At 34.9% G+C, this 20,257-nt stretch overlaps 1 non-coding gene across 1 annotated transcript; it reads right to left on the reverse strand.

The window, feature by feature from the left end:
- Window positions 1-19,627: 19,627 nt before the first annotated feature.
- On the reverse strand, window positions 19,628-19,730 carry LOC130027913 (small nucleolar RNA U13). Its single transcript, XR_008793118.1, has one exon. It is a non-coding gene; the product is annotated as a small nucleolar RNA U13 (small nucleolar RNA).
- Between the last annotated feature and the right edge of the window lie 527 nt (window positions 19,731-20,257).

Consider the following 20,257-nt stretch of genomic DNA (forward strand, 5'->3'; position numbering starts at 1 on the left):
AGGAGTAACCCTGAACATCGCAGGGTGTGACCCAAAAAGCAAAAATAAATAGATAAATAAAATAAAAAGAATAATGAAGCATAGCATGAAAAGAAGCATTACAAAAGGATAAAAAATGCAGAGAAAATGACATTATTAAAAATATCTTTAAGAATACAACTCCTTTTTGATACATCGAACTCCATGCCAGGCTATTTCCACTCGAGGAGCCCCAGAGCGGGGCAGATGAGAGCCCTCCCCTACCCAAGGGACCCAGCCCCAGCAGCCGAACTCCACTACCCAACGCAACCGCTGCCATCCAGGCCACTTTCTGGACACATCATGGGATGCTTCCTACCTATTGTCCATAATTACCACACCATGTTTGATGGAGTTCAGACAGTAGGCAGCATATCATGCCTTTTAGAGTGGCAAGCTACTGAGAATACCCCGCCTGCACGGGCAGAGCCTGGCAAGCTATCCAGTAACCATAACGGGTCTCATTCCCCTGTCGCTGAAAGAGCCTCCAATCATTGGGAAAGACGAGCTAGGAGAGGCTGCTAAAATCTCAGGGCTAGGAGGAATAGACATTGCTGGCACCCACTCGAGTAAATTGATGAACAATGGGATGACAGTGATACAGTTTTTGATATATTAATCTAATTTATTGTGTCCGATAAATGCTTCCTGGACAATTAAAAATGGAGCTTAATAGTGAATCTGATGTTTAAAGAAATAATTTCTGGTTCTAAATTTTTAATATATATGTGCATATATATATATATGCCTAAAACAGAATTTAAGATTGGTAATTATGTTTCTTAATTAATTTTAGTTCTTATTATTTGAGATTTAAAAACATACAGGCTAAGGAATTCATATTGTTAATGAAACTGATGTTTGTTTGCTCTGTAAAAATAGTCTAACAAAATAATTTTCATTTGGTGGACAAATTTCATCTGTCCTCACCAAATACACTAACTCAGCTATTTTGTAAAAATGTTGCCCATTTTCAGTTTAACAGGGCTGTAAGAAGACACTGTTTCTGTAGAAAAATTTCCACCATTAATTAAGGATCCTTGTTTAGTAATTAACTGCTTTGCTATCTGGACCAAACATCATTTATTTAACACAACTGAAATATATAGATTATATTTAGACTTTCTGTGAAAGAAGCAATGATTATTTTGATATATCAATGTCTGTTCTTTAAACAGAGGCTACTATCTTATAGACTGAATGAGTTACCTGGAAAATTCATTTAAGAACAACTTTATCTACTCTCAGTGAGAGGCCATTTAGCTCATTACCTGTGGGCAGTTTAGTGAGACATCACTCAAGATGATGATAACCGTTTGAATTATTTTGAGCCCCCAAATACTAAGGAATCTCCTACAAGTGACCAAAATTTATAGTAGTGGCTTGCATAGTAGCTTAGCAGTTCACATATGGCTTGTGTCAATGGCAGAAACAACGTTATTTTCTAAATCACATTGATTTGTTATGTGGTATTGAAAGATCTTAAACAGAATCAAGGTCCATAAATTGTAGAACGGAGTCCTCAAAACTTCTTATCTGTGTTTCAATTCTGTCAGCTGAGCCTAAGAGCCAAACATTCTCTGTGCACAATGCTGGTAGTCAAAGAATAAGAACAGAGACCATTCAATTTCCTCTTTTTCTGGCAAGAAGCCAAACTGACATTTCCTTTCTGTTAGTTTTGGCAAGGAAGAAAGAGAGAGGAAACTTTACTGCTCAGTTACTGATGGTTTTTCTATTTTGTTTTTATTAAAAATGTTGAAACATGGGCCTTTTGTCAAAATTATTTTATTATTGAAGGGTGGGTGGGGTGAACGAACTGGCAACTGTTCAGAAAACCATTAACAATACTGATAATGGACAATCTTATTTTGGTTCTCCAACACAGAAGTGCTTAATTGCAGTAAATTATGCTGCATTCTGGTGACTGATGTGCATGTTTAATGAATTGGTAGACCTGAAGGTTAATCTGCTGGGAGGTAACTAACATAGCCCATCTGATATTGTAATAAAAAGTATGCTCTTTTTAAGTTATATGATGATATATTTTGGGCACAAAACTAAAAGAATGAGTTTTCATTGGCTGTGGATTTGTTGGGTCTCCAGACCTAAAAACTTGAAAATCCAACATCCATAATGGTGACATTTGAATTAAATACAAAACTGAAGTACATCATCAGTGGAATGCAACCCGCCCAGATCGAAAGACTGGTGATCATCAAAGAACTGATGGAATGCAGTGTGTTTTCAGAAAACAATTGCTCGTAAGTCAAACTGCCTTTACCTATGCAATGAACTATATTTTTAGTTCTGAGTTGTTTATATGACCAAAAGCAAATACTCCTTATACATGATTCTATAATGAATATTCCTTGCAGTTTGTAGAGAAATAAAAATTTCTTTATGAATCAAATGGAGAGAATGATATTAAAAGCCTAAATTTAAAACTGAGTATCAATTAGAAAAACAGTAAAATGGATCTGTTGATGGCAATGGGGTTACCGCCAAGGTGAGTGGAGGTGAAAATAACCTCAGTAAAACTAACAAAGAGAAATATTTAAAGATATGAAAAGGTGTACAGATGGAGAAACATAGGGGAAAAACTCACTTCTACACTCTTTAATCAAGTATTTAATATTGTTAATTCACAGTGTGATTTTTAAGAAAGGCAAAAATAGCAATTGCTTCAAAGAAAATTTTCCTATATGTGAATATGTTACTTGTTTTCCTCATTAGCACTGTAGCACTGTCCTCCCGTTGTTCATGGATTTGCTCCAGCGGGCCCAGTAACGTCTCCATTGTGAGACTTGTTGTTACTGTGTTTGGCATATCGAATACTTCATGGGTAGCTTGCCAGGCTTTGCCATGAACCAATATTCTGAATCTGTATGTAGTATCTGTCCTTCCGTTGTTCATTGATTTGCTCGAGCGGGCCCAGTAACATCTCCATTGTGAGACTTGTTGTTACTGTGTTTGGCATATCTAATATATCACGGGTAGCTTGCCAGCCTTTGCCATGTGGGTGAGACACTCTCGGTAGCTTGCCGGGCTCTCTGAGAGGGGCGGAGGAATTGAACCCAGCTCTTCCAGGCCGGCCGCATGCAAGGCAAATGCCCTACTGCTGTGCTATCGCTCCAGCCCACCAATATTCTAATTGAGAAAATATCTAGCCAAACCTTCTTATTTAAAAATTACAAATGGAAAGGTGACCCATCCCCATCAGAGCTCCTTCCTGAGAGGACAGCCCAGGTCACCACTGCTCATCATACCTATCACTGGTAGCCAGCTGAGTGAATGATGTCACGGGTAGCTTGCCAGCCTTTGCCATGAGCCAGCATGATTTGAGATGTCTCAAACTCAAATTATAAGTTCCTGATAATCTTATCAATAGGAGGTGCTTTTGCAACAGCCTCAAAATCACAACCTTTATTCACTGTGACATTCTAAGTATCACTGACACTAGGGAACAAACAGCCTACTGAATACTCTCATAAATCCCTTCGACCTGCCATCCCACCCCATGGTGATGTGAAATAAAAGCAAGCATTCAGGAGAGCTGAGATAGCACAGAGATGGAGTGTATGTCTCAAAGGAAAAGTGCTGAATTTGATCCCTAACACTGCAAGGTGTCCCAGCAACCCTCTCAGTACTGAGTCAGGAGTAGCCTCTACTCTTAAAAAAAGCGTTCTATACCATCAGCAGAATGTTGTATTTGCACTGTGCATGAATCTGGGTGGATTCTCCACTGGGATTTATGTAATATGAAAAATTTCATAAACATTTACTAAGATCTAATGGGGAAGATAACTCATGAGCTTTTTGCCACTCAGAATATGAAAAACATCAAGTAAATATTCACTTGTATAGGATTGTTAGTAAGTTTAACTTATTGTGACATATATGGGAAATAAAAGACTTTGGTAGCTAGACTATGGACCGAAAATGATTGCCACTCAATGCCTCTTTTGCAGACCACAACACACAAAAGGAGATAGAGAACAAAAGGGAATGCCCTGCCACAGAGGCAGGGTGGGATGGGGGGGATGGGGGTGGGAGGGATACTGGGATCCCTGGTGGTGGAAAATGGGCACTGGTGGAGGGATGGGTTTTTGATCATTGTATAATCGAAACCCAAGCACAAAAAATTGTAATTCTACAACTGTACATCATGGTGTTTCACTAATAAAAATTTAAAAAAAAAACTTCAGTAGCAATTTCTTGGTACTACAAATATTTGTGAATAAAGTAACAATGCTATTATAATTTTTTGTTTACTGTTGATGGGTTTTCCTCATTATGGATTATAAATTCTTGACAGTAAGGACTTTAGACTGAAATATTTGGAAATCACATTCATTAGGTATGTTGCTATTGAAATGAAAAGTGAAGGACTAATTAAAATGGTTGCTTTGCAGAATTCCTATCTGTAACTTTTTTCTTTTGGTGTGACGTCCTTGGCAGTTGATTTAGTGACAAATCGCTGACAATTAAGGTTCCTGAGAAAAGTTAAAATATGAAGTACTGTTTCCAAAAGAAGATAAGGACAACTTTTGTAGATAAATCAATCAAGAGTGCTGTTTTGATAACAATTATCTAAGGGACTGTATAATATGTTGTGAAGAATATAATTGTAATGAGAGGATTTGCCTAATTGGAGACATTGTACAGGCTCTTTTAAGATAAATGTCTTTACTTCTTAAGTCTTTTATATTTAATGACATACCTGTGAATTCTTCCATATACATATTTACAAAGTCATACAAATGAAAACTCCACTGTAAATGTAGAAAACTCCTAATTCTGTAATTCTTAAAAACCAGTGTGAACATGTTGTATGTTGCTTAAATTACTACTTCTGAGCAATTCTTACTAGCTCAATAAACATGTAATGTAAATTTGCAAATTTAAATTTTCAAATCTCAACATAAAAAACTGTAAATGTAATTATTTTTACACTGCTCCCAAAGAACACAGCTCTCTTGATGTTTTATGAAAAGATTGATACCAATAAATCTCTGGATCAAGGGTTCTGGGGTTAGGGTGGTAGGATACCTCTGATATAATGGATGGATGGGCTTATGTTTCTTGATTCTAAGAAGGAACATTTCCAGTGGGGCAATGGGTGATTTTTTTTGAAAAGTGAGAGATAGGCCAAATAATCTCAGGAAACTCTAATTTATGAAATGAATTTTACAACTATCTGATATATGGCTTAACCTAAAGTTGAGGACACTGATTAATAAAGCAATTTAGAAAACTAAACCATAGGTCTAAAAGGAGAAATTCTATGTCTACAAAGAAGGAATATGATTTGTACTTCTTTCATTCTTTTTGCGCTAGGAGATATGTGAACTAATAATAAAAATGACAGGGACCTCTTTAATGACAAATTACAAAGGACCAAATATACTGTTGCTATAATAGCTTATACCAAAATATTGTTTTTAGTTTTTGTTGCTAGATTGGGATAACAAGTGCCCTATAAATTTCACCGAGTCTATAATAACAATTTAAAATTTTTCTCAAAGTATGCATATGAACGTAAAAGTAAATGAACAGCAAAATAATTACTAAAATGTTAAATTTTCTTGAAAAAAAACCTGAGTGCCCGAGAACAGATGACTGGTTAAAGAAACTTTGGTATATCTACACAATGGAGTACTATGTAGCTGTTAGAAAGGATGAAGTCATGAAAATTACATGCAAGTGGTACTACATAGAAAGTATCATGCTAAGTGAAATGAGTCAGAAAGAGAGGGACAGACATAGAAAGATTGCACTCATCTGGGGAACATAAAGTAACAAAATAGGAGACTAACACCCAAGAATAGACGAGATAAGTACCAGGAGGTTTACTCCATGGCTTGGAGGCCAGCAGCACACGCTATGGGTAAAGGCAGGTCAGATAGAGAAGGGAGCACCAAATAAAGGGTGTTGGAAAGATCCGCCCAGGATGGGAGATGCATGCTGAAAGTAGACTATAGACCGAACATGATTGCCACTCAATTCCTCTGTTGCAAACCACAGCACCCAAAATGAGAGAGAGAACAAAAGGGAATGTCCTGCCACAGAGGCAGGGTGGAATGTAGGGATGGGGGGTGGGAGGGATACTGGGATTAGTGGTGGTGGAGAATGGGCATTGGTGGAGGAATGGGTATTCTATCATTGTATAACTGAAACCCAAGCACAAAAATTTCTAAGTCTACAACTGTACCTCATGGTGCTTCACTAATAAAAATTTAAAAAAATAATAAAATGTTAGATTTTATTTAAAAATAGTTTTAAAATTATTTAAGAAAAACCTTTTGTTTTACTTGCTAAGGTCAAATCAAGGTGTTTAATTTATGTAATTTATATCACTGATCAAAAAGCTGAACCAAGATTTCAGCAGTCCTTAAAGGCAGCCAGAATAAAGTCACAGAGGTAATAGATAAACATGGAAGTAGTAAAGAAGCCTAGAAAACATCTCGAACTTTATTCGACATTTGCAAACTCTCTGTTCTGTCTGAATTATACCCTCATTCCAGTCATCATGTTATTTTGACTGGTCCTCTGAGGAGTGCATTATTGACCTATACAGGCCTGAGCTGACCATCCAGATATAGTTTCCTCTTCTTCACTGATTAGAGAATATCATGTTCACTGAAAATAGAATATGAATGACACACTGTGGAGAGTTATATATTGAGATATGTTGAAACTAAGTTTCCACCTTCAAAACTGAAATGGAAATGCAAGTTTTTAAAGGGGAGAAGTTGAACAGAATATACTTTGTATATGTATTGAGATTCCTTAAATTATTTGTGTTTGAGAGAAGAGAGTTGTTTTGCTTCTTGAAGGAATGTACTAAATAAGGATGGTGATGAAAAGGAAAGAATGAAATATTGCTTGGAGTCTGTCAAGATGATGATAGAATGATGGAGTGAGAAGGATCATCATTATGTGCAGGAAGACAGAAAGAAAGTAAATATCATGTTAATGAATTCTTTCTCTTTTGTAGTGTTTTTCCTAGTAAGAAGTTTTTTTAAAAAATTCTTTTTAGAAAACAATCTGGTAAAAACATTATCTTTCAACCTCTTCCAAATTAAAACCTATCTTTAGATTCTGATACTAGTACTCACTATACTGAGGTGAAGGGATAAAACTATTTAATTAATGAAAAATTTAAAACACAGTCCAATGCTTCGATGACAATAATGGAAGCAGGAATGTTGATAACCCAAGTCAGTCCCAATTATAGATCAGCAATGCCTCCATTTCCAAATGTCCACTTCTCCATGTCATGCATAAGAATGAGCAAGATTACTATAGATTTCTCATAAACAAACACACCTTCATGAAGATTAGGTATAAATGCTTTGTGAATGGAACTGTGTGTTTATATGCTTAAAAAAACAATTACCTATGTAAATCATGTTAGTTTTGTTAATGGGAATTTCTGCTTTTGCAATCATTTATTTTTAACCACTGATATGTAGGACTATGGGTGGGTCTCAACTCTTTGTAATGTAGTTTACTGATTGTAGGCTGAAATAATGCTAGCTCTTCTCTAGAGTGAGAACTAAAGGAAAGAGCGCATTTAAAAGCTGAACATGGAAGGCACTAAGAAGTATTCACTGCTACTGGCAACATTACAATATAAAATAATTTACCATTTACTTTCTTTTTCTACAAGTTCCTACTGATATATGATGTACCAAAATGTCTTTGTTTTGGAAATCAATTAAAATTATTTTAGCCAATATGCACATAAAAATTTACTATTTTAACCATTTCTAAGTGTAGAGTTCTGTCCATCTCCAGAATTTATCTTCAATTATAAAAGCTAAAACTCTGCCTGTTAAACAACTCTCAACTCTCTGCCATGGTAAAAACCACCCCGCTGTCTCCATAAGTGTGATAATGACAGGTATCTTACAGAAATGAAGTCAAACATTATTTATCACTTACTTACTTGCTTTTTCCATTAGAATGTTGTCCTCAGAAACATATGCATTCATCAGTTTTTCTCCTTTTAAAATTTTAATGATTTCCACTATATATATATATATATTTATATTTATCATAATATCCATCAATGGACATAGACTACTTCTTACTTTGACTAATGTATCCATGCAAAAGGGTATGCAAATATCCATGCAAAAGGGTATGCAAATATCTCTTCCAGAACTGACTTTTAATTCCTTTGAGTATATGCCTAGGCATGAAACTGCTATATAAAGACTATTGTTTACCTTTTTTTAGGCATTGTCATACAAATTCAGAATCTAGAAATATACCTCCAAAAATTTACCTAGTTAATCTTTGACAAAGTAATAAAATCAACATAATGGATGAAAGATAGTTTTCTATAGCACATGATATTGGACAACTACATGCAAAAAAATTAACTGAAATAAAGACCTAAGACCCCTCCAAGCAATTAATTTATAATGGATAGCAGAACTAACTGAAAAAAGCCAGACTGTAAAACTATCAGAAAAGACAGGAAAAAAATTCTAGGTGATTTTGGGCATGACAATAAATGTCTAAACACTAAACAAAAGACAAAATCCATTAAATGATTGAGAAGCTGAACTTGATTAAAATTTTTAAAGAAAGAAATGCTGTTCTTTTAAAAGACAATTATCAAGGGAATTAGGAGACAAGGCACTATTTGGAAGAAGGAAAAATATATCTGGTAAAAGATTGTTATCAAAATATAAAAATAACTTTAAAATGATTTAAGAACTAGCTGCAAAGTTTATTTTGTTTGTATTCTAATTTATCTAGTGATTTTGCAATATAATTTATGCTATTTTGTCACTTTACAGTTTATTACAACAAAGAAAATTTTTAAAACAATTTGAATGTTTAAAATCTATTTATTTGAATGTGAAAATAGAAATATTTTACTCTAAATTTTAAGATGTTTGCATCAAAGTAGATGCATTGAAAACTTAACTCATATAGTCTTAAATATTAAAATAAAGTATTCATAACTGAATAAAGATTTTTGAGAACCTAAAGTTTAGTACTGCTAAAATAATACTCTCTTCCTTTTTCTCTATTTGGAAATAGGAAAATATTTTGGAGGAAACTTTAAAAATTCTAGATAGAATATATAAAAAATTGTTACAGATTTTAGTTTCAGTTTATCTTACTTCTTGCTTGTAGTTTCTGAGAAATTTAAGATGGAATTCATTAAAATGGAAAATAATAAAAACAATAAATTTATCATTACAAATAAAGAAGAAAATTGGGACTGCTTTGCATATGCTAACTTAGATCCCTGGAACCACATCTGGTTTCCAGTGCTCCACCTTGAGTGATCCTTGAGCAGAATCAGGAGTAAGCCCTGAATATTGCTGAATATGTGCTCACACCCCTCTATCATGTGAAAAAGAAGAAAACTTTGGAATAGCATTGGATGAACCAAGTTTAACTAAAATTGCAAAACACTTTACAGAAAATGTGCCTAAAATATTTAGTTCAAGATCTTGCTATGCATACAATATAATTAGAAGAGATAGCTTAGTTATGCTCAGAGAAAAATTGTATATGTTTTAAATTAAATTTGTAAGCACTTCATTTACTCATGAGTATCAGATAAGGTCACATTATCTATGTTTGTATTAAAATCTATCATTTCATTTCAACTCAAAATTATAAAGATAGATCATTACTTAGAGTCTGCCAGGAAGTTCTGGAAGTTGTCTTTGAGTGAAAACATATATTAAGGTATTTTTTCTCTTTGGTTACTTTAAATGGATTTGACAACTGCCACAAAAGAAAGTATTGTTCATGAAGTCACAGCTGGGATTGTTGATGATATTCTGGGGCCTTCAGCAAGCTGAGTTGAAAGAGTAAAAACTGATAGGGTTCCTCCACAAGATGGATCATAAAGGCTCTCAGTGAGGAGAAAAGTGATAGCTCACTAAAAACAGGCATGAATAGAAAGTGATACCTTGATACACAGATTAACAATTTTTTTTACTTTATACATAATTAAAAAGCATATTTTCAATGTAATGTCCCTAAATTCTTACATATTAAATCCATATGATCTCATTGTGTTTTTTGCCAAAAATAGTACTAGACAATAAAAAAAGCACTATATCCCAAGGGTGAACTACTAGGTATGAATAAGTTTACTATTAATTTTATCCCAAATAATATTAAAGTTTGAATGATTGTAAAGAACATTAACTATGAAAGTCAATGCTAAAGGGCACATTAGTAATTGTGAACTTTAGAAGGTGTAAGGTGAAAGTAAAAGTTTATTCAGAAATAAATTAATCTTGAATGCCCCAGCTTTCTTAATACCAGCAATGCATTGTTATTTATTCTGTAATTTTATCCTTTATCATATACATAATATGTTATAGCAACTGTAAGTCAATACTTTCAAATGAAATATTTAAAATATGTTAAATTAGAAACAATCTAGTAATTGGTCCTCTAACATTTTGATCAAATATATTGTCAAATGAGAAACTTTTTATTTTTGTTTACAATTTATATTCCTGATGTAATCAGTAAAATATTGGATTTAGGATAAAAAATAAACTAGAACCTTAAACTCTTTTCACTTGGACATGAAATTTAAGTTTTTCCTGCCTTAATTTATTCAGCATAAAGAAGTTGTAGGATAAGATCAAATGGATTTGTAAGGATTAAGTGCAATAATATAGAGTCCTATCTCTTTTTATTTATAAATGAAATGATCTTTGCATCAATTTATTAAAAAAATTTCAATCCACATGATTGCCAACCAATGTCTCTTCTGCAGACCACAGCACCCAAAAGGAGAGATAGAACAAAAGGCAGTGCCCTGACACAGAGACAGGGTGGGATGAGGGATGGGGGGATGGGAGGGATGCTGGGATTGGTAGGGGTGGAGAATGGGCACCGGTGATGGGATGGGTACTCAATCATTGCATAACTGAAACCCAAGCACAACAACTTGTAAGTCTACAACTGTACCTCATGGTGTTTCACAAAAAAAAAATTACTAGTGAAAAGTGGGAATAGAAAAACAACTGTCACCCCATCAAGGACTTCATTTGTTAGCATTGTTCTAAAGACAAGAAATTTAGGCTCTTTTAAGTACTTTTTCCAAAATTACTTTTGTTTAAGAGAAAGTAAAATGATTCCCAGCCAAAAAAAAAAATTCAATCCATTCATGTTATATCAATTAGTTTCTCCTCATAAAAACTGACTTCTGTAATAATAAACTCTTTGAGTTAATATGTTATATAATATATTATAAAATTTGTGTATGATGTAGGCTGGAGCAATAGCACAGAAGATAAGGCATTTGACTTGCACGTCAACATGGCCGACCCTAGTTTGATTCCTCCGCCCCTGTCGGAGAGCCCGGCAAGCTACTGAGAGTATCTCACCCACACAGCAAAGCCTGGCAAGCTACCCGTGAGGTATTTGATATGCCAAACACAGTAACAAAAAAGTCTCACAATGGAGACGTTACTGGGCCCACTCAAGAAAAAAATCAATGAACAACGGGAGGACAGTGACAGAGACAGTGTATAATGTGTGCTCAAATTGTTTGAAACAAGTGATAATATTCATTTACCTAGTATTTACTATGTGAAAGTAATTAAATAAGTGCCATAAGAAAATAAGGATTTTTGTATTTTATTATTTATTTTATTATTTTTTAATCATCATGAGATACAGTTACAAAGCTTTACTATTTGAATTTCAGTCATACATTGATTGATCAACCAACCCTCCACCAGTGTACATCTTCCACCATCAAGGTCCTCAGTATTCCCCCCATCCCACCCCTCCTCCTGTCTCTATGGCAGACAATCTCCCCCCATACTCTTTCGTATTGCTTGTTATGAATGGCATAAGATGTCACATGGCCATGCACTCCTGGAATTCTAAAATTTTAGATAATTAGTCCTGGAGGAACACCGACTTGGTTTGTGTGTCTCTGGATCATGGCCGTTAAGGAGCTCAAGTAGCAGCCAGAGGCAGTTTGTGGGCGTGACCTCCACGGTCCCATGGGGATGGGGGGATGAGAAGGACTGGTCAGAAGTTCAAGAAATATTTTTTAATACAACAAACATTTTATTGATGAGAAAACAAAAGTAATTGAATAAATTGATATAGACAATGTGGCTCATGAGTTACAGGATCTGAACACAGACTCAAAGTCTTTCTGGACCCAGAATATGAGTGCTGCTCTATAATGATATGCTTGTAATCAACAGATATTTAATATTTAATTTTTTGAGGCATAGTTGTGAATGAAATTCTTTTATTTATCCATCTTCTACTTTATTATTTGTATATAAAGATTTCATGGGGGTGCTGGTGAAGAGATAGAAAAAATGGGTAAGGTATTTGTCTTGCATGCAGTTGACCAATGTTCTATACTTGGCACTAAATATGTTTCTTTGAGCACTACTAAAAGTAATCCCTAAGAACAGTGGTAGGAGTAACCCCAAAGCACTGCTGGTTGTGATGATAAAATAAAATAAACTTCAATAAATGCCATTTATTTCTGTATGTTGGTTTTGTAGCTAGTCATTTTACTACACAACTCTACCACTTTATTGTTTCTAGGATGGTTAATTTTTTGAGAGTCTTTAGGGTTATCTAAGCATAGTGTCATGTTATGTGCAAGTAGTGATAGCTTCACCCTTTATTTTCCAATCTGGATCTCCTTAATATTACTTTTTCTCTAATTGCTATGGCAAAGACTTCTAATGTTATATTAAAGAATAGTGGTGAAAGTGGACAACATAGACTTGTGCTTAGGGTAAATGTTGTTGTTATTAAGGCCCTTCCGTTGTTCGTCGATTTGCTCGAGCGGGCCCAGTAATGTCTCCATTGGAGACTTTGTTGTTACTGTGTTTGGCATATCGAATACATCACGGGGAGCTTGCCAGGCCCTGCCGTGTGGGCGAGATACTCTCGGTGGCTTGCCGGGCTCTCCGAGAGGGGCGGAGGAATCGAACTCGGGTCGGCCATGCTGGCTGCGTGCAAGGCAAATGCCCTACTGCTGTGCTATCGCTGGAGCGATACCACAGAGGTAGGGCGTTCACCTTACAAGCGGCCAACATGGCCGACCCGAGTTCGATTCCTCCGCCCTTCTCGGAGAGCCTGGCAAGCTACCGAGAGTATTCGATATGCCAAACACAGTAACAACAAAGTCTCTAATGGAGACGTTACTGGGCCCGCTCGAGCAAATCGATGATCAACGGGAGGGCCTTTACCTTTACTCGTTGTTGTTATTAAATTTTTTAAAATTAAATTAAAGAACTATGATTTACAAAGGTATTGATATCTGAGTTTTATTCATATAATATTTAAATGCCAATCTCACCACCAGTGACAACTTCCCTCCGCCAGTGTTACTGTACTCCATCCCTCTCCCCGCCCCCACTTTGAGAGACACATTACAGAGTTCAGTGATTGCACTTAGATTTCATGTTCTCAGTGTTGTTGTATCTTTCTTTGAATATACAGTTCTACCATTCTCCAACATCATCAGTATTACTGACACTGTTTCCACATTACTTCTAACCCCTATAATTTTTTTTAAACCCAGCCTCTTATTTACTTTCCTTCATGTCACACACTTTGCTTTCCTTTATTTTTTATAACCTATGTTAATGGTTTCTTCCTTGGGATTGCTAACTGCTGTTATAACCTACAAAGAACAGACTTCACAGAAAGTTTTTAAAAGAGAATAAAAGAGGAAGAAAATACAATAAATTATATACCACTTTAATTTTCTAAAACAAAATAATTTCAAAAATTATTAGTTTTAATAAATTTTATGCTTTCTGTACAAGTGAAGATAGCCTATAAATTCTATAAAATGTTATGATTTAAAATTCACATTTTAGCAGAATATGATTCTCTATAAATGAACATAGAATAACATTCATAAGCCTGAGTACAATATTTAATGAATAATTTTTAAATCTGTATTAACTGATTTTTCTCTGTAAGACACAAGCACACATCTTTATATTACTTTTCTATTTGACATAAATGATCCTAACACCTCTGCACTAGAAGTTCTGAATCCTCTAGGGTAAATTCTTTTCCGCCAATTTCCTCAGATATTGGCAAAGCTTCCACATATTTTGTTTCCTTTGCCAATGACAATATTCTTCCTTCTTTACTTCCTTTGGAGTAACTTTCTAAGTTTTTCTCACAACAAATGTGCATGAACATATATGCTCAAGTGTTCATAAGAGCTAAGCACTTGACTGTAATTTACAATAGAATCAGGAGCAAATGTTATACATATCTTTACTATAGCTGACTGTTATGGTACATTATGTTATAACTGAATGTATTCTTCCTTTTGGTAGGTATGGGGTACACTTAGCAGTGCTCAGAGGTTACTCCTGACTCTGCACTCAGGACTTAATCCTGGAAGACTCGGGGGATCATATGTGATGCCAGGGATCAAAACCAGATTGACCACATGCAAGACAAATGCTCTATACACTATCTCTAGAGTCCCATCTCCAGTGCACAAATGTGTTCTTAGCTTAAGAATCCATTCATGAAGCTGGAGCAAAAGTATACCGGGTAGGGCATTTGCTTTGCACGCCACCAACCTAGGTTTCATTTCCAACATCCCATATGGTCCCCCGAGCACAGCCAGGAGTAATTCCTGAGTGCAGAGCCGGAGTATACCCTGTGCATCACTGGGCGTGACCCAAAAAAGGAAAAAAAAAGAATACATTCATATATAAAATAATGTGTATGTTGACATATGTAAAATTCTTGTTTTATACATTAGGTAGTTGTGGTTATCATTTTTACAACATACACACATACATACATATATGCTCATACACAAAGGTACTGTTTATAGCTGATTAATCCATTATGTGCTAAAATTTTTGTCATAGTATGACATATGTTTAATTGCTTGACTCCCTTTCGAAGTCACTAGAGTTCAAATTGTACTTAAGTGATTTTTAAATAGTACTTTGATTATTTTCCAAAAATGGTTCTCTAAACATTATTTTCCAGTTCATATTTTTAAATCTTTTCATATTGACCAAGTGAATATTTACCTTGGAAGCTACATAAATGTTGGCTATTATTACATTTATCTTTATTATTCTCTTGAACTCTAACAGAAAATATACAAGAATACAATTCACTACATCAAACTATTTCCTTGATAGTTATTTTGGAACCAAGAAAGTCACATTATTAACTTATTCAAGGCAATCTAGAGGTACTATATTCTGTGCCTTGATAATAACTTAATTTGCTCTCTAGAACAAATTTTTTTGTTATGAGAGACAAAAGTATAAAGACATTTTATTTTAGACTACTTATATTTCTATAAGAATGAACAGGTAATAACATCAGAAAAGAAATGCCATGCTGTGTCTTTCAAATTAAGTGATACATATTAGTGAATTTGACTGACTAGAATTCATTCAAAATTATTAATTAGAGATAAAAAACATTTAGTTATTGAATTTCAGCTTAGGTCCAAGAATGGCTTGACCAATATAATAAAGTTCTTACTGTCTTCAGAAGATCAGAGACCTTACTATCCCTGGTTTGGTCTTTGAAGTCACCATGACACCATAGCCTCTGATAAAAGAGTTTATTTATAACTTGCTTGGCTTATGTCCTTTCCCACTGAATCAGCAGGCTCTCCAAGGTTTAGGGATATAATTTCAAGGACTGTTAAACCTCTGTCAAAGTTTGGTTGGCCCCCTGAGGCCCTGTATTTCAACATTCTCTTTGCTAAGACAAGACTTCTCAAGAAAGTGCTCAGAAAATTGACAGCTTCAAGTACCAGACATTTTGTAATGTGAAGTGGCATTTAATCTAAAAAATAACATTAGCAAATCAGCATATAATTGGCTCTCTATTTCCTTTTTCCCCCTCCTCATTTTTTTCCTTTTTAGTTATACAAAGACACAAGTGAAAGTTATATTTGATACAGAAATTTTCTAATCTTTTCATAAAGCTTCTCCTACATACAACTAAGTGAATATGATCGTTTTCTTTAGAATTGGACATTTTAATAGTACAGTTTATACTTCAAATGTTTCTTATTTCTTTTATATTGTTTCTTTTATTCTGAAGTTTTATGGAGGTTTGTGAAAACAACTGAATTTTGTGAATGTAAGCTATATTAAAAGGAAATATCACAACTCTTCCATATAAACGAAATCCTTGCATTTATTTGCCCTACAGTTTCCACCATCACTTTTCAAGTTTCTCAGCTTCTCAACTTCCTGCATTCCGTATGATACAAACTTCACACTTATGATTGAAGCTAAAGAATGAATGTAAATTTCCCGAGGGCCTTATATGGGATCAGAATCTTCCAGGAATCCCCTTAAGTTATCATTTTACCCTATTTTACTTTTAGCATCCTGTGTTAATATCCCTTCTCGTGTTCTTTTTCACAAAGGTGTGTTTTATTAAATGCACCCCCCCAGACTTCTCTACTTTTTAATTAGCTATACATCAACCTGAATTTTTTTCCCACAATCCTTAGACTGTCATTCATTGTTGTCTATTTGAAAGACATGCTGACAACACCATTTCATAGTATTCTCCTTGTGAGCATATTTCATTGGTATATGAGAGCACTGTGCTATTACTCTTACTGATGATGTCCAGGAAGGTTAAATTATGAATATATTGCATGACTTAACTCTAGTTGATTACAAAATGGGAACTGGACAGATGGTATCTGGTTCTCTTCAGCCGCTTAATTTTGAGACCCATGTTGCTTTTTGTCTACAATTTTTTTCCATCGGTAATGACAGTTTGACTTTGTTGACTCACATCATTTTAATCAAGTTCTTGAGGATCAATTAATGTCAACTTGAATATATAACTAAACATAACTAAACATATGTGTTGAACTTGTGGTCAGTAATGCAGGTTTTAGTGTTTAATGCATGTCTATGTAATACTTTGAACTATTGGGCAAGTACTAAACCTTTCCAAGCATCAGGTTTTCATCTATTTTTTTGGTATGGTAAGTTTATAACAAGACTTAATAACTTAATAAGATTTTTCACATAAAGTGGCTGCACCCAATGTTCTTCCATATCATTGTAATAATAAGTAGCAAATGTAAACATTACTTTCAATCACATTGAAATTCAATTGATGAGATAAGAACTATTTACTTATTAAAAATATAATAATAGGACCTTAGAGTTAGTTGAAAGGGATATTACATGTACTTACAAGTGAAAAGATTGGACTTTGTTTTGCTTCGGGACCAACCTCAGCAGTAGTCAGGGGTTATTTTTGGCTCTGTGCTCAGGAGCGACCCTTATTAGTGCTTGGGGAACCATATTTGGTGCCAGTGACTTGAACCAGAGTTATTCATGTGGAAGACAAGTATCTAATGTCCTGTAGTATCTCTCTGGCCCCAGATTGCACTTGACTGACTCCCCTCAACTGCATGGCCCTTAAATTCCACTGACAGTGATCCCCAACCAACGTGCCAGGAGTAGCCTCTGAGTGCCATGAAGAATAATGAAGAATAACAAAAGATAATGTTCATAATCACTTTCTGTTCATATAACAAATTCTTGATTATTTAAGCAAAGAAAGTAGCTCAGTATGCAAATCTCAGTGGCTTTTGAACCAATAATAGTTATTAAAATTTTTGTAAAGTTGGGCTGGAGCAATAGCACAGTGGGTAGGGCATTTTCCTTGCAAACGGCCAACATGACCGACCCGATTCCTTCACCCCTCTCAGAGAGCCTGACAAGCTACTGAGAGTATCAGACCCCATGGCAAAGCCTGGCAAGCTACCAGTGACATATTCAATATGCCAAACACAGTAACAATTGTTACAATGGAGACATCACTGGGCCTGCTCGAGCAAATTGATGAACAATGGGAGGACAGTAACAGTGACAGTGACAAAATTTTGTAAATTAATTTATATTTTAATCAAGAAAAGACTCAATGTCTTTGAAGTCTAATTTAGAAGTTCTTCCCAATATGATTGATAAAAAATTAGAGAGTACCTTTAAATACTAACAGAGCCAATCCACTGAGGCCTCTACTGACTTTTTTATTACACTCAAGACCTGTTAGTTTTAAAGTACTTTTAATTTTCCTTGATCATCTAATTGATATGTCTCATGATATTTGAAGAATGTCTGATATCAGTACAATCATAGATTTTTGGCCAGATTTCTACTTCTGAAACACTCTTTGTAATAAGATGTCATAGTAATTTTTTATTGCAGTTTGTAGTGCTCCTAATATGATTCAGAATTAAGAAGATTAAATTTTATGAATCTCTTGATACTCTATTATTGTGTTGGGAGAGGCAGAAATCCTTTAAGTATTGGTAGAAATAAAAGAAACCCTGTTCAGCCATGATAATTTCTGCCAATGGCCAAATGACAATTACTGAAAGGAAAATAGTTTAACTAAGAAAAATGGCATGACAAGAGGCAACGAACATTTAATTCCTACTGTAGACAATCAAAGGCTACTTTTCCTTTTAGGATGTAATTATTTGGGCTCAATTACTATGCAGTAATTCCATATTTGCAGAAAAAATTAAAAAATAGTTTTTCATAAATTGTTATTAGTATAGGTTAGGCAACCTATAGTAACCTATAGGTTAGGTTACCTAACCTATAGTAACCTATAGGTTAGGGCTGGAGCGATAGCACAGTGGTAGGGTGTTCGCCTTACAAGCGGCCAACATGGCCGACCCGAGTTCGATTCCTCCGCCCCTCTCGGAGAGCCCAGCAAGCTACCGAGAGTATTCGATATGCCAGACACAGTAACAACAAAGTCTCCAATGCAGACGTTACTGGGCCCGCTCAAGCAAATCGACGATCAACGGGAGGGCCTTTATCTTTATCTTTATCTTATAGGTTAGGCAACATACATAGCACTACAGCTATAGACATGAAAAATCAAGCATGATAGCCTTCAGGTTAGTTCTTTTTAGAGTAAATATAAATGAAATTTATCTATGTAAAAATTGAATTTTTGTTACTGAGGAAAATAATATATATGCTATATTTTAACACCTTATTCAAGATTAAAATTAAATATTTAAATTTATTAAATATTAAAGTAGCACTGTAGCACTGTCTTCCCGTTGTTCATTGATTTGCTCGAGCAGGTCCAGTAACTTTGTGAGACTTGTTACTGTGTTTGGCATATCTAATACATCACTGGTAGCTTGCTAGGGTTTGCCATGTGGGTGAGATACTCTCAGTAGCTTGCAGGGCTCTCGAGAGGGGCGGAGGAATCAAACTCGGGTCAGCCATGTTGGCCACGTGCAAGGCAAATGCCCTACCTGCTGTGCTATCGCTCCAGCCCAGCAATACACATAGGTGTAAATATATCTTTTTGAATGAATAGTTTTTACTATTGGAAAATGCAAAAATGTGGGATAACAAGGTTATACAAAACCTCTATTCTTGTTTTTAAAGAAATGTCCATATTATTTTTCACAGAGGCTGAATGAGATGACATTCCCACCAACAGTGATAAAAGATTCTGCTTTTGCCATATTTCATTGTGTGTGTGTGTGTGTGTGTGTGTGTGTGTGTGTGTATATATATATATGTTTAAGGTATATGAAAAAACTACTTGTTTACATCAGGTGAGTAAGCACCAAATACATAACAATGTTTAAGGGAGACACATGTTAAAAAATCTTGTGAACACCCAATCATCATGCATATAAACTGGAAAAAGATCCAGTATTTTTTATATATACCGTTCTCAATGGTGTGAGGTAGTATCTAATTATTATTTTTATCCAATAAAAATATTATGAGCATTTTTAAATGCCTGTTGACCACTCTATGTGTCTGTTTACCTCTTGCCATTTTTGATGGTGTTTTTGGTATTTTTTTTGTAGAGCATGTTGGTGATTTATATAACTTAGATATTCGTCCTTTATCTGATGTACTGTGGGCAAATATTTTCTTCCATTCAGTAGGGTGTCTTATAATATTTGTGTGTGTTTCTTTCTTTTTTGTTTTTTTCTTCCCCCCTCCCTCCCTCCATCCCTCCCTTCTTCCTTCCATCCTTCCTTCCTTCCTCTCTCATCTTCATGTACCTAATTACTTTATCTCTGGATTTCAATTACATTCCATTTGTCTGAGTTTCTGCTATCCTAATACGACAGAGTTTTATCACTATGGCTCTCTATAGAGTATGTCTAAAAACAGAGACTGTAATATCTCCCATCTCCTTTTTGATCAGAATGGTTTTGGCCATT

Source organism: Sorex fumeus, unplaced genomic scaffold, assembly GCF_029834395.1.
Source record: "Sorex fumeus unplaced genomic scaffold, SorFum_2.1 ptg000037l, whole genome shotgun sequence".
NCBI lineage: Eukaryota > Metazoa > Chordata > Mammalia > Eulipotyphla > Soricidae > Sorex > Sorex fumeus.